Source organism: Protopterus annectens, chromosome 3.part0 (genome assembly GCF_019279795.1).
Source record: "Protopterus annectens isolate FY-2018-M chromosome 3.part0, PAN1.0, whole genome shotgun sequence".
Taxonomy (NCBI): Eukaryota; Metazoa; Chordata; order Ceratodontiformes; family Protopteridae; genus Protopterus; species Protopterus annectens.
In genome coordinates this window covers 863,864,149-863,879,943 of record NC_056731.1, presented here as the reverse complement: position 1 = coordinate 863,879,943, position 15,795 = coordinate 863,864,149, and positions in this window count along the sequence as shown.

Here is a 15,795-nt window from a genome sequence, read left to right as displayed (position 1 = left end):
TACCACTGTCCCAGGATCTTTGAAGGATACCACCTCGGTTTTGAGAAGTGTGATGTTTGCTTTTGATAAGTTCTTCACCGAGATTACCTAGGATGGGGGTGGGGACGGGATATGGATGTCCAGTGAGATAAATGTATGGTCTGACCTTACCAATGAGGGGTATACCTCTGGTGTGGAAAATAGAGTCCCCATGTTGGTGATGATTAGGTCCATTATGTTTTCCTCTCTTGTTGGTGTGGTGACCAGTTGTGCCATAGCATTTGAGTTTATAAATTCTAGCAACCATTGGGTGAGGGTGTTGTGGCTTGAGTAGTATTCCCAGTCAATGTTTGGGTAGTTGAAGTCACCCAATATAATGGTGTTTGGAGAGACTTTCATATTCTCCAGTGTTCTCAGGAAAGTCGGGTGGGGTTCCTGAAATTGGGAGGGTGGTCTGTAGCAGGCTACAAACTGAAAGGCAGTTTTGCACACTGTTAGTTGCACATGTATGGTCTCTGATGCTTTGTGCAGTGCTACTAACCTGGAGGTGTGTGTATCTGTGATGTTTATGGATACTCCCCCTATTTATGTTGGTCAGTCCCAGTTTTGTGGCCGAAAAGCATGGTATGAAGTATGACCTGGTAGTGCTGGGGTGCTTTCGGGAGCCTGAACCAGGTGTCTGTTACTACACAGATATCGACATTCTCCATACTGAGGAGAGCCTTGAGTGCATACATTCTGAGGTTTAGACATCTGGTGTTGAGCAGCATTACCCTTAGTTTCTTTTACCTTGTATTGTCTATGGAGGTGGGTTTGTCTTTTGAGCCTTGCCTAAAAAGGCACTATGGGGGTGGCAAGAGCCTTAGCCAGTATTTGAAAGTCCAGGGCTGACAGGTGCAAGCCGTCCCTAGCAAAGTAATGTGGCATGTCGAGCATGTCATCCCAGGCTGACAGACACTGGATCCCCTTTGAATGACACCAATACGTTAGTCAACTGTTAAAATTGATCATTTTGTCTGTATACTGTGCCATCATTCTTGGTGAGGGTAAGATGCTACACAAGGTCAGGGTCATACTGGCCTGGGCTACATGATCAGAGAGCTCCTCTATGTCTCTTGTCATGTAGTCCAGGGAGGAACGTCTGAGGTCATTCACACTAGCATGGACAATGATGGAGCCATATTTGTACTTGCTTTGGAGTGACCTGAGTGCATGTGTTATGTGGCGGATCCTGGCATCCGACAGACAGCTCAAAGTGACCTTCTCCTTGTTCAGCCTGGTGAGTGGATCATCACTGTGTCTGACAATAGAGTCACCTATTACAAGTGTATTAGGTGTGTTGTTTAGCCCTAAGGGCAGTGACTGTGTGGCACATTGACTTTGTGAACTATGTGATATGTGGGTATTGTTGTGGGGTAGCAGTTGTTTGTGTGTCTGCTTTTGAGGTCTCTGCTGCTTAGGCAGATTTTATTTAGAGCCTCTGAGTATGTTTTTGTGTGGTAATGTGTTTTGTTTGCTGTTGCTATAGGTCTATGTGAGACTGTATTTGTGGTGTGTCTGGATACCTTCACCACCTGATAGACTGTGCCAGTCATGGGTCGAGAGAGCTCAGCCTCCTGTTTGTCTATATAGTTGCATCTCTCACATATATCTGAGTTTGTTGGGGGGAGGAGGAGGGGGTTGTCTGTGTAAATAAGGCAGTTGTAACATTGCCTCAAAATACCCATATTCACCAGCTGGACTGGAGAGTACACACGGAACCGACCTTTGGACAAGCCAGGATATTATGATGAAATACTCTGTTGACTGATCAAAAAGGATCAGTAGGGTGTTAAGTGTGTAAAAGAGTATAACAGGAGTTTAGTGGTCAGGTTTGTTGGTGTTTTGGAAAGATTATCTGCAAAGGAGTCCAGACAGAACCATGACACTTCCTTCAGCTATGTCATAAATAGCAATGTACAATCATGTATGTCCTGAGTCAGGGCCAACTGTACCTGATTGACAATGCCAATATCCTGTCAGACAGGCCCATACATACATACCCACCTCCCACTGATAAAAGGCCCTATCATCATACCAGGACATATCACATGTAGAATGGGTAAACAGTTCCTTCCAAAGCCGAAAACATGGCATCAATTGGATTACATTGTTTCCCTATATGTGTCATAAGTGAACTGCAGAACAAACAGACCCTGCACCTGAACAGTCTGTTGAGCCTCACCCTCTCTACAGGATCTGAAACTGTTGAATGGGTTACAGCAACATATGGCACACCCCACAAGTGTTGGTGCACAACAGACCATGGGAACTATAGTCTTATAAGCCTATGAAGTCTGATCTGCAAGGCCATGGAGTCCATCATGATTGAAGTCATAAACAGAGCTATTGGAAGCCGACAAACACACAACCCTACCAACTTTGGTTTGTTCATGGGCAGATCATGGTTCCCAAACCTGCTAGTCTGTTTGCAAGGCAGCCACCCAAGATATACATCACTGAAAGGAGCTACACACGTCCCACATAGACTTTGAATAGCCCTTTATCAACATCCCAGACACATGTTGTATCTACAAAATCAACAATCTGTGCATAAATATGTATTGTCATATGATGGATTGGCAACTGGTCCACAGATAGATCACACAAGCTAAGAATTGTGGAGTCCTGTTCAAGCTGTTAACACCTGCTGTCCCACATGGTGCAGTCCTGGGATTGCATAAAACAAAGTGCACACACATTACCATGTCCAGTCTGATGATGTCAGCATCCTACAAATATAGCAGGAGAAAAGAAACCACCCAGTGAAGCATATAGTGTCGTGTTAATATGTATCTCTCTAGTATCATAACATAATTAGGTAGGGGTTTGAATACTGCAATTGCTGTGTGTGGGGGGGTGTATGTGTGCATGTGATTTCCTTTGAGAGGAGTGACCTTTTTGGAGACTAGGAAAACACATGAAAAGAGGTAAATTCCTCTTTGGCAAGTCTGATGATGTCAGTATCCCACAAATACAGCAGTGGAAAGGAAAATGCCCAGTAAAGCATATAGCACATCGTGTGAATGCATATCTCTCTAGAATAATAACATATTTAAGTAGGGGTTTGAATCCTGCAATTGCTGAGTGTATGTGTGTGTGATTTTCTTTGAGAGCAGTGCCCTTTTTGGAGACTAGGAAAACACATGAAAAGAGGTAAATTTCTCTTTGGCAAGTCTGATGATGTCAGTATCCCACAAATACAGCAGTGGAAAGGAAAACTTCCAGTAAAACATATAGCATGTCGTGTAAATGTGTACCTCTCTGGCATTGTAACATAGTTAGATAGGGGGTTTGAATCCTGACAATCGCTGAGTTTGAGTGTGTGTGGGGGGGTGTATGTGTGTGCGTGATTCCCTTTGAGAGCAGTGCCCTTTTTGGAGACTAGGAAAACACACGAAAAGAGGTAAATTCCTCTTTGGCAAGTCTGATGATGTCAGTATCCCACAAATACAGCAGTGGAAAGATCCAGTAAACCATATAACGCGTTGTGTAAATGTGTATTTCTCTAGAATCATAGCATAGTTAGGTAGGGGTTTGAATCTTGCAATTGCTGAGTGTGTGTGTGGGGCGGGTGTATATATGTGTGTGATTCCCTTTGAGAGCAGTGCCCTTTTTGGAGACTAGGAAAACACATGAAAAGAGGTAAATCCCTCTTTGGTAAGTCTGATGATGTTAGTATCCCACAAATACAGCAGTGGAAAGGAAAGCTTCCAGTAAAGCATATAGCACGTCATGTTACTGCGCATCTCTCTAGTATCATAACATAGTAAAGTAGGGATTTGAATCCAGCAATTGCTGAGTGTGTGTGTGTGTGTGTGTGTGTGTGTGTGTGTGTGTGTGTGTGTGTGTGTGTGTGTGTGTGTGTGTGAGAGACACTGTTGGTCAACATGTTGTGGGTTTTGCTTTTACTACTGTATGGCATATCAGTAAAGCAACAGTATGTGCATTGCACACTTCAGGTATCTGTGTGGCAAATACATATATGTACATGTGACCTCAATTAGTTCATAGGTGTGAAGCCTGCTTTCTACATGAATACATCTGTTACCATTGACAGTTTGTGCTGCTGCTTCTCAGACCTTAGGTCACATATGTATGTATGTTACAAGGCCAGCCACTGTAGTGATCTGTGGCCTATGTCATCTGTGTCACACACACCCATGACAGTTTCTATAGAATAGGGTGAGTGAGGGTTCATGCCTGGGGTATATGTCACACATGTTCAAACACAACACAGTCTGTCAATAATGGGCATTCATTATAGGTGTACAACAACTTTGTGGATATGCATACAGACCCCTTATTGCTTATGTGATACACTGAGGGACATCAGAATACCTTTGGAAATGTGAATACCAGATGACATAACATGTGGCTGTATGTACACATCAGTAAGCCCTGCTACATGTTGTGGGCTGCTACCTATGTGGTACTGTCAGGATACTATGTTCAGTAAATGTGGATGACTATGCTATAGTTGGCTTATAGCTTTACAGCATGGGTTGGTCAACAGGTATCTGTCTGTATGATACCCTTGTGGAGGATAAGTGTCTCATCCAGAGAATGCATTGTAGGCCACTGTATGCATTACCAGATGTGGACATATCCCTAGTGTGTATGCTTGTACCTAGGACGGCTACATGCCAAACAGGAGTGGTCCCAGGAATGGGTGGCGGTCAATACCACTGGTCACTGGTATAGTATAGTACCGGAAGGATTCAAATGCTACTGTGTATCCTACATCTGTGTGTCAGTTGTAAAGACATCATCTAACGATTGGTTATAGTCAGGCTGTTGAGGTTGTGTATACTACCAGAATGCAAACCAATGACCAATATTAACAGTATCACCCACAGCATAGTGTCAAACCATGTGATACACACATGTGTACCCAAGTTAAAACATATGTGTTGTAAAATGCATACTGGCCACCAATAGGAAATATGAAGTGTTAACACTGTGTAGTACAGGGCATGTCACCCTTCCCATGTGTCCACTATGCATGTACATACAGACAGTGCACCTCCACCATGTTCACAAATGTACACCTGCAAATCTGTACTGCACACATCACACACATACCGTCCACTCACCAACACATGCTGCCAGTACCACACACATCAGCCAAGTGGCACTTGGGTGGACAATACATTTTTGGAATTAACACTGGTGTAAACAATACTACATTGATAATCATAGCTTTAATGCATCATGCCTGCTCAGATATACCTACAAGGATATCATTACACTTTACTGTTGACAACATGCTAACATTGCTACACTGCTATTAGGTCACCCTGTGCATCAGCACCATGTTAGCCTGTTCCTACATCAATGTCACAGATGACAGGTGGTGGCACAGTTTCATCATATGCACAGGGTGTGTTGTTGGTTTGCCAGAGCCCGACAATGACCCATCCAATCGACATGTATGTGTGTGTGTGTGTGTGTGTGTGTGTGTGTGTGTGTGTGTGTGTGTGTGTGTGTGTGTGTGTGTGAGGGACAACAGTACAGCATGGGTCAATGTTGATGTAATGTGTGTGTGTATGTGTTAGCCCTAGGTGTTTGGTTTATGTGTGTGTGTCTGCATGCACACAGTTCCACCATGTGGCTGCCAAATAAGGAAGGTTGTGGGACAGCCACAGACTGTACCTGCCAGGCTGTACAGATCACTGTCTCCGGCCACGGACACAGTACCTGTGCCTGGCAGGGGTGTCACGGACAGTATCGGGTACTAAGCCAGACTGGGTACTATCATCAGAGGCAGAGGGATGTTGACTGGACCATGTCCCTGCTGGGACTGGCCAGAGCCACGTGCACGTGGTCGTCTAGGACGGTCTATTGACAGGCCAGCCCCAACATTGCTGGGGCTGGTACTGCCACTACGGGAGTGGCTGGGACTTGTGTGTCATCCGTGGCAACTGCCAGCTGATGATGTTGCTGGCATACATCCACGTCGACATCTCAGCCATCCTGCACTGTCCTGGCACATGGACATTACATTGTGGAGGATATCTAGTGTCTCCCCCCAGTGTCTATCAATGACCTCGGTGTAATTACGGATGGCACTGGCAAAGTCACGGATACTGTCATTGATAGCAGTGTTATGGGCCCTCTGCGCTCTTAGTCCCTGCCTGGTGTACCATTCCATACCTGCCTGTGCCTGCATTACAACCTGGAACATACCTGAGGTTGTGAGACCTGTGGGGGCACATCTGCCAGGGGCATTATGACCAGCAGTGCTCCCACAAGAACCCCTGGACATATGCCTATGCGGTACCGTTCCAGGTATCTGGGTATGGCTGCTGTGAGGGGTTGCATGTGCCATAGATACCACACTATCCTGGTCAATGCTTACTGTATGCTGTTCCTCAGCTAAGGCCATTGGTGTTGAGGGATGTATTGGCAGTATGAATGTGCACATAGATGGGGTGGAAAGCTGTGTACTGTCGATTGGCGGACCAACGACAGACCCTGTCAAACCCGACTGTGCCACATCACATGTATCATCATGTCCACTATTTGTGGCAGTGACTTCAGGTTCCCTGTTGCACTCATCCAACAAAACCTCAGCAGCTGTGAGAGGAAGACAGGAAACACACTTTACAATCTGTACGGGATGTTAGCACACATGAACACATGCACACATGCACACATGCACACATGAACACATGCACACATGAACACATGCACACAAATACACTACTCAGTCAAGTTGACACACATGCATACATGCACACACACACCAACAGCAATACAGAACATACAGTATCACAAGCCAAAGAGTCCTATCACATGTGTAAGCATGCAGGATGTGTGTTGCTCAACAGCATGCAGTGCGAGTGTAGAGAGTCCTTGTTGATAACAGTATACATTTTTTTGATACATGTGTGTTGTTCAATGATTGGCCTCACCCTGGAACACAATATGTACATGGACACAACATTGCTGTGCAAGTATAAAATGCTTTCCAATGTCCTGTGCACCATCACTCATAGGTATACATACCATGGCTGGATGCACACAACTGTCAGGTGTATAGCAATGAATGCTATGTGTAGTACTGTAGTTACTGTAACTGGATGTAGTGTAGTACCATGAGCCATCATCAGGCAGCATCATGTGGTCACTCAAGGCCACTAATGTATGCCACACTGGCAACTAACTTGCTGTACCTGACCTGCACCACTGTGGCTACAGTAACCATTTTACAGCCAGTTGTTACATGGGTATGTAAGGTGTTCAATAGGGAGCATTGCCTAACATGAATGTGTTGTGTTGCGTGTTGCACTGTCCCATGATAGGCCTCTACCCCTCAGGTATAGTATGTGTGCTGTGTTGATGACATTTGGGATACTGGAGTCTGACCTTACAGCAGGTGTCTACATACGCCATGTGTATCATATTAACACTTACTGCATATGACAAAGTGGTGTATGTTGTGTGCATGTGTATTGACTCTGCCTATACAATGTCCACTAGAGTGTACCACAATTGGTTGGGATGCTCTGTATATTGCATGTGTTTGAGGCAGCTACTCATGTTACTGGGATGTGCATAGTCCCACAGAGAACATGCAGAACATGCATTATGTGTAGGTGTTTCACATGTGTATATGGCCTACAACTCTTCTATGACATGCACATGTTATATGCTATATCAAATGTAGAACACTCACCAGCATGGGTCTGCTGTCTTGCTATCACACCAGAGGGACCTACAAGGATATGAGACAGTTTGTCAGTGTCAACAACTATGGTATTGCTGCTGTGAGTTTGCAATTTTACAGTAGTACAACAGGTGGCAGTCACAGGCATACAGATTATGTACCAAATTATCAGTATTGCATGACACCAGGCTCCACATCTTCTAAATACACAGTACACATCTGATAAATGCATGTTCTAACAATCGAGCTAGCAGTAGTCTACAGATATGCCATGTTACCTGTACGCTCTGAGTCGACGTGCTGGGTGACTCCGGCCTCCATGATGACACATGTCTGTTGTACTGGTTGGCCAGGAGCCACCACGCTGAGGAGCAGCTCTTCCACTCTGGTGAGGGGTGGATGTATTGCTGCACCACCACCTGTGGCAAGCTGTTGTCTGTGGACATCGGAGGTATGCTGCCGGACATGTCTGATTAAATCACTGCAGTCCGGTTATGCATGCCTACATCATTCACCCGACGGACAACATCCTGCCACAGTGCAGTGCACCCATGCTGGTCCTGGCTGGTTCTGGAGAACAGCAGGTTGTGATGTTGCATTAGGGCATCTAGGATGACTTCCTCCTCTTCAGGGGAATACGCTGGTTTTCGATTGTGAGACATGTCCCTGGAAGACAATAAAATAATAATTGTGAGCAAGTCATGTGGCACACTTAACATTCTAAAGTACAGACATCAATGAAATGCCATATATAGCAACCTATCAGCTGTCAGTAGATACACACTTTTAATACCACATATCACTGCTCAGCCCACAACTGCCTGACAGTGCCTGGCACATACTATGTACCAAACCATGTTCTGCGCAGCAACAAAGTGAAACCAGTATGTCAGACTATACAACAGTACATGGCACACTGTATGTGACACAATGCACCACCTAGCCACAGGAGGTATATATAAAGCTAATGCATACAGACATTTGTCATCCATTGAAATGAATGTAAAGTACAGTTACAGTACTACCAGTACACCACGCTACTTGTTGATAGCAAACCCCTAAGTGACATATGTGCACATTCATCAATATAGGTGGCATACTGTTGTACTACACGATACATGTTGCTAGATATGCACTTATATCCTGTGACACACATACCACCGAGGCCATGTTACAAGCATACCCACACACACATCAGACATACCTACAAGACACAAAGGTATGGCAACCCAGATGAGTTTTACCTGTGTACCATACAGTACTGTGTGGCAGCACTTACAATCCTTATGCCTGAGGTATGTAATGTGTGAGGACTACAGGTAACAAACAAAACAGTGTTTCCAAGCAATGTGGATATACACCATACTGTGCTGTTTAGCCAACAGCTTCAGGTAGTACGACAGTTCATACAGGATTTGTATTCACTAGTGTTAACAATCAATAAGCATACATGTACTGATTTAGCCTACAATGGCACACTCCAGTCAACACCATGGGACTATGTCACACCATATGCCATACTGCTTTTCCTGCCTAGCAATAGCATACATATCTTTTGCTGGGATCAAACCTACAACACTACATACCATGATATAAACAGTTTCCCACTAGGCTATCTCACATATACACAACTTTGACACATTCACCTAAACATTCACCATCACACTCAGTCAACCTCACATAGCAAGTAATGCAACAAGTACATACGTGTGTGTATCGGGTCCTAGGAAGCTCATAGGCTATTAGCCGTAGGGCCTACGGAAGCCTAGCCATATGGTACCCTGCCCTTCAACACCCATGTAATTTCAGTTCATGTGCCCCTGTCATGCAGAGCCACAGAGGTGATTCCCGGGTTGTATTTCCTATCTCACATCCAATCATCATGATTATTCATGACAACTACTAATGAGGACCTTTATTTGCTATTGATAGGTAGTTAGTTCCAGAGTATGGTATGTGTCTGAGATGATAATGTACCACTCCAGCATGTTCTGCTTTTTGACGTTACAAGGTTTAGATCAGTACAGTGTGTAACTTGTATGGATTTTAATCTGTTTATATGGAGCATGTCCAACACCTGTGGGTTTGGCATAGCTTTGTATTTTAGGCAGAGGTTGCCTCTGGGTAGGCGGTATGTGACACAGTGTAGCTGTGGTTTTGTAAGACAGTCTGCATAGGGCATCTGTTTGAGTCTCGTAATACTCTTTGTGAGGTATGTGTCTGGCATCTACAGTTGCTGTAGATGTCTTCTGAGGTACATACCAACAGGGCCATTGTACTCTATGATGGGTTTTATGACTGATGAATAGAGTGGAACACTGACCTATTTTTCCATGAATGACACACCTTTTCTGATGACATGTCAACCGTACACAGTTTACATGACTAGTGTGGCACTGTGATTATCAAAACGGACACTACTGTCCACCTATGTCCCGTGGTCTCTTATCACACTTTTGGTGTTGAGTAGACTACCACCTATGTGGTAGTTCATGGATACATGGTTTGTAACAAAAGAGATGGCAATACATTTACAACATTGAGCTTGAGCGTACGTATAAACATCCATTGGTGTACATATAGATATACATATAGGCACATATACAGTCCACCTTTCATGGTGGGAATATCAATTATGCAAAGGTTGAGAGGGATACAGTTATGTAATAATATTGCACAGTCGTGTGCAGAATGCATGGAAGGTATTCTCAGCCCATGTATATTTAGCAGGACCCCCTGTCTGGAAGACTAAAAACCTAACAAATCATACCCACAGTGTTTAAACACCACATGTCATATGCCAGCACTGTATGCTGTCTTGTTTGCCACACAATACAACCTACATATAAATATGCACATAACAACCTGCACCAACATATACATGTCCCCCCTTCACAAATAGTTGCAGTATGTCCCTTGCTCTATGCACATGTTAAGATGCTAATATATCGGACACATAAATATCTCTCCATATGTGTGTGCCATACACACACAAGGTCTACACTGTTGTAAGTCCATACACCTCATGGATGACCTGTTGGGCCTTGCTACAACATGAACAGTTGTCATGTGTGCATACAGTAATATTACAGGGAGTATATATAGCTGCAAATGCTACATTACTATAGTAGCCTGGTACAGCAGTTGCCAGTACTAAGCTACACATTTTATGACTATCATGCATGTCTTACTCTGTCACATCCAAGTTTATATAGGTGTTTGCACTACTCCCCCAAACTGCCATTATACACAGTACTGTACAGAACATAGATAACATGATCAGATATTTGACATATAATGCTGAGCTACATATGTCACAGTTATGTCCCACTGCACACAGCTACACACTAATTTGTCCATGGCAGTAGTTATGCATGGCATCAGTGCATACATACCTACTGCTGCCACATATGCATGTTTTGGAGTATGTACAGTACTCTTCATAAACATCTACTACTTGCTGGCAACTACATATCTGTTACATACCTGTTTGTCACTTTCAGGTCCGTCTGTGTATGCTTTGACAATTTTTATTTATTGATTTTTTTTTATTAATTTAGTAATTTTTTTTTTACTTAATTTTTATTTTTGGTTATTAATTAAGTTTTTTTTTCTTAATTGATATTTTTGGTTAGTAATTAAGTATATTTTTTTTACTTAATTAAATATTTGTTTATTAAGTAATAATTTTTTTTCACTACTCTCCAGGAGTTATATAGTCTCTGACACATGTAATGTAATGATTGCATGTGGAGATAGCAAGTACAGTCTGCTTTTATAGGTATCTGCTCATGTGATGCCCTCTGCACCAATTGGTGCCCATCAGTTGGTAAATGCATACAGCCTGCTGTGTGGTAATTGCAGTACTCACTGTCATAGCAACCCAATGCTATAAGTTGATAAGGTATGTAGGCGTAGACCTTTCAGATTTCCAGAGTGGGGCCCATGCTTGTTTGCTGTGGACACTGTTGTGTAAGTCAGAAGGTTGATATACTTCTTATATCTGAAGCTAGAGATGTAGACAGTGATGTACATGTTGTACTCAGACCTGACTGTTACCACTTCCAGTACAGAGCTATCAGTGTAGAGTTTAACTCACCCCTACAAATGCTTACACAACATATATGTCACTATGTAGTTTATTTTCTACTCATATAATTAACTGCCATACAAATGTAGTTATTGAGAAGTATTCTTTTGGCACATGAACTGTTTGTGAATTGTTATACTGTGAATATTAATGTACTCACTTCTGCAGGGTTTGTGTTTTTTATTGTTGACATTAGCACAGGGTTCTTAGGAAAACTGGACAATTCCAGTACTGAGTATGCCTACCTACATCCTTGGTAGACCCTAAACACACAAGTATACTTTAATTGTGGGGGGGATGCTGACATACAGAGAGCATTATGTATTATTGTGTGAATGTTATCTTACTGGACTTAAAGGATAGGTGTGTACCTGTTAGTTTATCAAGGCAGGTGGTTTGTCTGCATAGTTCCCAACTGCGAACCTATCCAGATGGTAGCCAGATGTTACACTGTTATTCTTTGTCTGTGCAATCTACAGGTGTTTTCAGCACTGGTACAATTGCATTGTTACAGTCAGTTGCTACCAGTACATGGCTACATCCTTTGGTATTTCTGTGTTGTACTCCTACATAAGGGTATGCTTGTGGAAGTCCTACCAAAGCTATTTGCAGAGTGTGTAACAGCAGAATAGCTGATATGCATGTGTGTTTGTGCCTCTGCCAGGCCTATGAAACACTCAGATACATCTTTGCATGGAGTCAGGGATAGGTAGTTAAAAGTGAGGTACACCTTACACATAATAGAGACAGTAAGTGTAGACTTGAGTGAAGCAGTGCATATGGATTAGTACACCTTTTATGAAGTACAAGCTGTGTCTACTGTTATTATTGTCAGTATTCATTGTGTAATACCCACCTTTCTGACTGATGTCAGTACTTTTCAGAGGGATTCAGAGGGACACAGCTAAAATATGTTTCACAATCAGGGACATCCCTGAAAAGTAGTCACAATTAGGAAGTATGGCCTCTGCCCTAATCAGATATGCCAGTGTTTGTCCTGCTATGATACTGTGTGGGGGTTGTAAAGTGCCTCTGTAACATTATTTGCTGCTAGAATGGCTGTTTCTCATATCACACTCATGTAATGCATGATATATTTATTTCAGCACCAAGTTATTGTATATCTGCTGTGGCTTAGTGGTACTTCATGCAGTCTAGTGTGTCCAAGGTCTGGGGTTCGAGACTGACAGAAGTGTTTTATTTTGCTGCTGAGCAGAACAAGGGCCCTGACATAGAGTGACCAAGGCACTTTTAAGCAGTTGTAAGTGGGTTTGCTTGGGTTTGCGTGACGCTTAGCGATGCTTAGCTAAGCGCACACATGCGCACACTTGCTTAAACCAGCTTACTACTGCTTAAAAGTGCTTACTCCCACTAACCCCCGCACTAATTTCTTTGAAAGAAAAGAAAATGGGGAGATTGGAAAGTGGTGAAAAAGGGGGCACAAAGAGGGAAAGACAGTAAGAAAACAAGCTCAGGATGTGCAGGACGGGTGTAGGGAAGGTCCATAGCTGCCCATTTCTTTACCAGCAACAGCTGTGCACATGCAATACATTTGGAGTGAAATTTGAAACCTTCCACCCCTGGGAGAGGGGTGAGGACAACAAAGTATGTTGTACTGCCAATTATAATTATCAGTTTACATGTCCAGCAGACATGTGTGCGAAATGGGCAGCTATGTATGGGGCATAATTTTTTTTGTGGGTACAGATTGCCCTTTTTTTTTTCAGGTGAGAGTGGAAAGTGAGGTAGAGGAAGTTGGTATATTTGGGGAGGTAGGATGGGGAGGTAAACAGACAAGACAAACAAGATGCATACAGGGGTGGTGTATGACACATGGGGTGGGTGAACACAATTGACGGGGACGGATGTTTGGAAATCGCAAGCCCATGAGCCCACAGATAGTAACAGTGGAACTGAGATCCCCACCCATGGGCAGTCACCACTGCACCTTTACAGTCCCGAGGGTGGCTGTGCTGGGGGCTGCATAGGATGGGCGGGCTCACCCACGAGATGCGCCATTCTCACCTCGAGCTGGCATAGGGGATCAGCGACTGAACTCTGGATCTCCCTACGAACCACAACCCAGACCCTTCGAAGGGTGACAGATGGCCCTTCTCCGCCCACGCTTGCATGGGGGGACGAGCCCCATCCCCTGCAGCGCTTCCACCCAAAGGTGGCACAGGACCAATGGAGGAGGGGAGTCCGGGCTGGCCACCGGACCTGCTGGTGCCAGGTGCACTTACCAGCTGAGGAGGGACAGGTGGGTCCGCAGGGACTGACCTTCCCATACATTCTGTGATTAGGTGTGTTTAATTACAACATAAGCAACAGCATTCCAAATTAGTTGTAACAGCATGCAGTAGTATTCCCATTAACCCAACACACCAAGGTTCCAACAGTTGAACAGCAAGCATAACACATGCATATATTGAACGACAATGGACATTCCAACAGCATGCAGGGATGATTGTTGGCAAAAGGCCCCCATGACTGTGGTGTTTGAACAGGGCACATGCATAAAAGTGAATGCAGATATTTATAGAACAATAAGACATATGCCCCAACAAATGTTTTGAGATCACACATACCCATTGAGGTGTGGAATTGCATTGTTTATGCACATACAGTAGGGTGTAGAAAGAAACCTCAATTAACATCTTATAAGTACTTTTAGTCTACACTACATTCCTATTGACTGCAGGTGTATATCCCCTACATGTATTATTACACTTGCCAACATGCATTAGGTTGTGTAATGGGTTTGGCTAGTTCATTATATACCTGACCTATATCTGATATACTAACTATCCAAGATACAGATGTTACTGCTACATAGTTATTGATTTTATTTATATTTCTTTATCTACATATCTGGATGTGTTCACATGACATTTTCAGTTAAATTTGTACAGAACCCTACATTTCGTGTAGCACACTCACATTTCTGGGGAACAAATTAACAAGCTACTCATGTGCCAGATTTACTTATGCATGCCAGCCATTAACTGACTGTTGAGCACTGTATATATGCTTCACAGCTACTGGCACTTCCATCAACCACTTTAGATGGGACTGCCCAACTGTGGGTTGCCAGCACTTATTAAAACAGTACTATTTGTATAATGCAAGGGTACAGCAACATTTCAAAGTAAGTGACACAGACACACTCCAGGTTTTATACCTTTATTAATTACATTACACACTTTTCCACAGGCTCTCTCCTTTATTTTATATTACAGTGCATATGGCAGACATATTCAAGACATATTATACCTTTATTAATAGGTTAGAACACTCTTTTTCAGGCTCACTCACTTATTTTATATGACAGTACATGCAGAGATATTATTCCGGACATATTTTACCTTTCTTAATGGATTACTGCACTCTTTTTCTGGCTCCCTGACATATTTTATATAACAGTACATGCAGAGGAATTATTCAGGGCATTTTATGGCTGTATTATTGGGCTACAACACTTTCTTTCCAGCTCTCTCACCTATTTTATATAACAATACATGCAGAATAATTACTAACCTGCCTGGTGGCACAGCCTTAGCAGCCTATCTGCATAGGCTTGCTGATTCACAGCACGGACACCTGCAGCTGTGAAGTAAATGAAGGGATATTGAGACATACCTATCCATTGTATAGAATAAATTAGCATGTCATACATACTGCATTCCATGGCTACCTACTCAGTTGTGAGGCATCTTGCATCCCACGGGTCTCCTGTATCCATTGGTTCAGTAGGTCCTGCTTCCGTCTCTTCAGGTCTGCATGGTGGTGACAGACCTGCTCACCTGTCCGAGGAATGCCTGTGACACTGGTGAGGTCATGAGCTAACCGGTTCCAAGCCTCTGCTTTGTACTGCATCCCTTGGAACTGGCCCTGCAGGAGTCTTGACTCATGACGGTGGACAAGGAGCCACACCATGTATTTTGACACCTTGATGCCCCAGCATTGTGCTCAAAAGCATGTACCCTCTCCAGCACCAGCCATTCTAACTGCAGAT